The sequence below is a fragment of the Lepisosteus oculatus genome, chromosome 14, assembly GCF_040954835.1.
Source record: "Lepisosteus oculatus isolate fLepOcu1 chromosome 14, fLepOcu1.hap2, whole genome shotgun sequence".
Taxonomy (NCBI): Eukaryota; Metazoa; Chordata; class Actinopteri; order Semionotiformes; family Lepisosteidae; genus Lepisosteus; species Lepisosteus oculatus.
In genome coordinates, this window is record NC_090709.1 from 16787570 (window position 1) to 16792569 (window position 5000).

The window sequence follows — 5000 nt, forward strand, 5'->3', positions numbered from 1 at the left end:
ACCAGGCCCATCCCTGTTTAGCTTCCGAGATCAGATGAGATCAGGCGTGCTCAAGGGGGTGTGGCCGTAAGCGAGAGCAAGGCTCGCTGGCACCCTTCTTATTGAGAGGACAGCTCCGTCACCTCTTTTACGACGCTGCTTTTTTTCCCTTGCGTTTTTCTCTTCTTCCCACGTTCTCTCTCTTCACTGCCTTCGTCCCCGCTCTATTTCACTTCAGCCTTTCACTCTTGCTTCCTTCCAATGAGGACTGAGCTGCGGGAGAAAGGGCGCTATAGAGGATCGCTGTGGAGAGCTGCTGCTGTGCTTTGACATCTGAGCTCTGTGGAAAACGATCTCAATACAATTCTGAGAAACGCGACTCTCCGAACGCCAGCCGAACAAGTCTCCACAGCCGAAGCGCTGTGTCTCTTTTCAGCTGGCGATAAACCTTTCCTCGATCCTTTGCGGACTTGTAAAACTGTTCCTGATCAGAATAAAAAACGCTCACGCTAATACACAAGCACCCGTGTCTCGCCAAAGCTGACAAATAAACAGACGGACAAGCCGCACTGCACGTGTGAACAGGGGAATGAGCGAGCGAGCGGGGATAGGGCGCCTCCTGCGCTTAAAAGCTTACAGCACCTGGTATTCCCAGGCGGTCTCCCATCCAAGTACTAACCAGGCCCATCCCTGTTTAGCTTCCGAGATCAGATGAGATCAGGCGTGCTCAAGGGGGTGTGGCCGTAAGCGAGATCAAGGCTCGCTGGCACCCTTCTTATTGAGAGGACAGCTCCGTCACCTCTTTTACGACGCTGCTTTTTTTCCCTTGCGTTTCTCTCTTCTTCCCACGTTCTCTCTCTTCACTGCCTTCGTCCCCGCTCTATTTCACTTCAGCCTTTCACTCTTGCTTCCTTCCAATGAGGACGGAGCTGCGGGAGAAAGGGCGCTATAGATGATCGCTGTGGAGAGCTGCTGCTGTGCTTTGACATCTGAGCTCTGTGGAAAACGATCTCAATACAATTCTGAAAAACGCGACTCTCCGAACGCCAGCCGAACAAGTCTCCACAGCCGAAGCGCTGTGTCTCTTTTCAGCTGGCGATAAACCTTTCCTCGATCCTTTGCGGACTTGTAAAACTGTTCCTGATCAGAATAAAAAACGCTCACGCTAATACACAAGCACCCGTGTCTCGCCAAAGCTGACAAATAAACAGACGGACAAGCCGCACTACACGTGTGAACAGGGGAATGAGCGAGCGAGCGGGGATAGGGCGCCTCCTGCGCTTAAAAGCTTACAGCACCTGGTATTCCCAGGCGGTCTCCCATCCAAGTACTAACCAGGCCCATCCCTGTTTAGCTTCCAAGATCAGACGAGATCAGGCGTGCTCAAGGGGGTGTGGCCATAAGCGAGAGCAAGGCTCGCTGTCACCCTTCTTATTGAGAGGACAGCTCCGTCACCTCTTTTACGACGCTGCTTTTTTTCCCTTGCGTTTTTCTCTTCTTCCCACGTTCTCTCTCTTCACTGCCTTCGTTCCCGCTCCATTTCACTTCAGCCTTTCACTCTTCCTTCCTTCCAATGAGGACGGAGCTGCGGGAGAAAGGGCGCTATAGAGGATCGCTGTGGAGAGCTGCTGCTGTGCTTTGACATCTGAGCTCTGTGGAAAACGATCTCAATACAATTCTGAAAAACGCGACTCTCCGAACGCCAGCCGAACAAGTCTCCACAGCCGAAGCGCTGTGTCTCTTTTCAGCTGGCGATAAACCTTTCCTCGATCCTTTGCGGACTTGTAAAACTGTTCCTGATCAGAATAAAAAACGCTCACGCTAATACACAAGCACCCGTGTCTCGCCAAACCTGACAAATAAACAGACGGACAAGCCGCACTGCACGTGTGAACAGGGGAATGAGCGAGCGAGCGGGGATAGGGCGCCTCCTGCGCTTAAAAGCTTACAGCACCTGGTATTCCCAGGCGGTCTCCCATCCAAGTACTAACCAGGCCCATCCCTGTTTAGCTTCCGAGATCAGACGAGATCAAGCGTGCTCAAGGGGGTGTGGCCGTAAGCTAGACCAAAGCTCGCTGGCACCCTTCTTATTGAGAGGACAGCTCCGTCACCTCTTTTACGACGCTGCTTTTTTTCCCTTGCGTTTTTCTCTTCTTCCCACGTTCTCTCTCTTCACTGCCTTCGTCCCCGCTCTATTTCACTTCAGCCTTTCACTCTTGCTTCCTTCCAATGAGGACGGAGCTGCGGGAGAAAGGGCGCTATAGAGGATCGCTGTGGAGAGCTGCTGCTGTGCTTTGACATCTGAGCTCTGTGGAAAACGATCTCAATACAATTCTGAAAAACGCGACTCTCCGAACGCCAGCCGAACATGTCTCCACAGCCGAAGCGCTGTGTCTCTTTTCAGCTGGCGATAAACCTTTCTTCGATCCTTTGCGGACTTGTAAAACTGTTCCTGATCAGAATAAAAAACGCTCACGCTAATACACAAGCACCCGTGTCTCGCCAAAGCTGACAAATAAACAGACGGACAAGCCGCACTGCACGTGTGAACAGGGGAATGAGCGAGCGAGCGGGTATAGGGCGCCTCCTGCGCTTAAAAGCTAACGGCACCTGGTATTCCCAGGCGGTCTCCCATCCAAGTACTAACCAGGCCCATCCCTGTTTAGCTTCCGAGATCAGACGAGATCAGGCGTGCTCAAGGGGGTGTGGCCGTAAGCGAGAGCAAGGCTCGCTGGCACCCTTCTTATTGAGAGGACAGCTCCGTCACCTCTTTTATGACGCTGCTCTTTTTCCCTTGCGTTTTTCTCTTCTTCCCACGTTCTCTCTCTTCACTGCCTTCGTCCCCGCTCTATTTCACTTCAGCCTTTCACTCTTGCTTCCTTCCAATGAGGACGGAGCTGCGGGAGAAAGGGCGCTATAGAGGATCGCTGTGGAGAGCTGCTGCTGTGCTTTGACATCTGAGCTCTGTGGAAAACGATCTCAATACAATTCTGAAAAACGCGACTCTCCGAACGCCAGCCGAACAAGTCTCCACAGCCGAAGCGCTGTGTCTCTTTTCAGCTGGCGATAAACCTTTCCTCGATCCTTTGCGGACTTGTAAAACTGTTCCTGATCAGAATAAAAAACGCTCACGCTAATACACAAGCACCCGTGTCTCGCCAAAGCTGACAAATAAACAGACGGACAAGCCGCACTGCACGTGTGAACAGGGGAATGAGCGAGCGAGCGGGGATAGGGCGCCTCCTGCGCTTAAAAGCTTACAGCACCTGGTATTCCCAGGCGGTCTCCCATCCAAGTACTAACCAGGCCCATCCCTCTTTAGCTTCCGAGATCAGATGAGATCAGGCGTGCTCAAGGGGGTGTGGCCGTAAGCGAGAGCAAGGCTCGCTGGCACCCTTCTTATTGAGAGGACAGCTCCGTCACCTCTTTTACGACGCTGCTTTTTTTCCCTTGCGTTTTTCTCTTCTTCCCACGTTCTCTCTCTTCACTGCCTTCGTCCCCGCTCTATTTCACTTCAGCCTTTCACTCTTGCTTCCTTCCAATGAGGACGGAGCTGCGGGAGAAAGGGCGCTATAGAGGATCGCTGTGGAGAGCTGCTGCTGTGCTTTGACATCTGAGCTCTGTGGAAAACGATCTCAATACAATTCTGAAAAACGCGACTCTCCGAACGCCAGCCGAACAAGTCTCCACAGCCGAAGCGCTGTGTCTCTTTTCAGCTGGCGATAAACCTTTCCTCGATCCTTTGCGGACTTGTAAAACTGTTCCTGATCAGAATAAAAAACGCTCACGCTAATACACAAGCACCCGTGTCTCGCCAAAGCTGACAAATAAACAGACGGACAAGCCGCACTGCACGTGTGAACAGGGGAATGAGCGAGCGAGCAGGGATAGGGCGCCTCCTGCGCTTAAAAGCTTACAGCACCTGGTATTCCCAGGCGGTCTCCCATCCAAGTACTAACCAGGCCCATCCCTGTTTAGCTTCCGATATCAGATGAGATCAGGCGTGCTCAAGGGGGTGTGGCCGTAAGCGAGAGCAAGGCTCGCTGGCACCCTTCTTATTGAGAGGACAGCTCCGTCACCTCTTTTACGACGCTGCTTTTTTTCCCTTGCGTTTTTCTCTTCTTCCCACGTTCTCTCTCTTCACTGCCTTCGTCCCCGCTCTATTTCACTTCAGCCTTTCACTCTTGCTTCCTTCCAATGAGGACGGAGCTGCGGGAGAAAGGGCGCTATAGAGGATCACTGTGGAGAGCTGCTGCTGTGCTTTGACATCTGAGCTCTGTGGAAAACGATCTCAATACAATTCTGAAAAACGCGACTCTCCGAACGCCAGCCGAACAAGTCTCCACAGCCGAAGCGCTGTGTCTCTTTTCAGCTGGCGATAAACTTTTCCTCGATCCTTTGCGGACTTGTTAAACTGTTCATGATCAGAATAAAAAACGCTCACGCTAATACACTAGCACCCGTGTCTCGCCAAAGCTGACAAATAAACAGATGGACAAGCCGCACTGCACGTGTGAACAGGGGAATGAGCGAGCGGGGATAGGGCGCCTCCTGCGCTTAAAAGCTTACAGCACCTGGTATTCCCAGGCGGTCTCCCATCCAAGTATTAACCAGGCCCATCCCTGTTTAGCTTCCGAGATCAGGCGTGCTCAAGGGGGTGTGGCCATAAGCTAGACCAAAGCTCGCTGGCACCCTTCTTATTGAGAGGACAGCTCCGTCACCTCTTTTACGACGCTGCTTTTTTTCCCTTGCGTTTTTCTCTTCTTCCCACGTTCTCTCTCTTCACTGCCTTCGTCCCCGCTCTATTTCACTTCAGCCTTTCACTCTTGCTTCCTTCCAATGAGGACGGAGCTGCAGGAGAAAGGGCGCTATAGAGGATCGCTGTGGAGAGCTGCTGCTGTGCTTTGACATCTGAGCTCTGTGGAAAACGATCTCAATACAATTCTGAAAAACGCGACTCTCCGAACGCCAGCCGAACATGTCTCCACAGCCGAAGCGCTGTGTCTCTTTTCAGCTGGCGA

At 52.3% G+C, this 5000-nt stretch overlaps 6 non-coding genes and 3 pseudogenes across 6 annotated transcripts; all 9 read right to left on the reverse strand.

The window, feature by feature from the left end:
• The window catches only part of LOC138218195 (5S ribosomal RNA), a 119-nt pseudogene extending 47 nt beyond the window's left edge, over positions 1-72 (reverse strand).
• LOC138242774 (zinc finger and SCAN domain-containing protein 2-like) overlaps positions 1-5000 on the reverse strand; it is a 587776-nt pseudogene that overhangs the window by 428312 nt on the left and 154464 nt on the right.
• LOC138216418 (5S ribosomal RNA) lies at positions 610-728 on the reverse strand. The gene has a single exon (XR_011180130.1). It is a non-coding gene; the product is annotated as a 5S ribosomal RNA (ribosomal RNA).
• Positions 1266-1384, reverse strand: LOC138217248 (5S ribosomal RNA). The gene has a single exon (XR_011180960.1). It is a non-coding gene; the product is annotated as a 5S ribosomal RNA (ribosomal RNA).
• Positions 1922-2040, reverse strand: LOC138245520 (5S ribosomal RNA). Its single transcript, XR_011194130.1, has one exon. It is a non-coding gene; the product is annotated as a 5S ribosomal RNA (ribosomal RNA).
• On the reverse strand, positions 2578-2696 carry LOC138216065 (5S ribosomal RNA). Its single transcript, XR_011179778.1, has one exon. It is a non-coding gene; the product is annotated as a 5S ribosomal RNA (ribosomal RNA).
• Positions 3234-3352, reverse strand: LOC138216773 (5S ribosomal RNA). The gene has a single exon (XR_011180485.1). It is a non-coding gene; the product is annotated as a 5S ribosomal RNA (ribosomal RNA).
• On the reverse strand, positions 3890-4008 carry LOC138216495 (5S ribosomal RNA). Its single transcript, XR_011180207.1, has one exon. It is a non-coding gene; the product is annotated as a 5S ribosomal RNA (ribosomal RNA).
• LOC138219122 (5S ribosomal RNA) lies at positions 4542-4650 on the reverse strand (annotated as a pseudogene).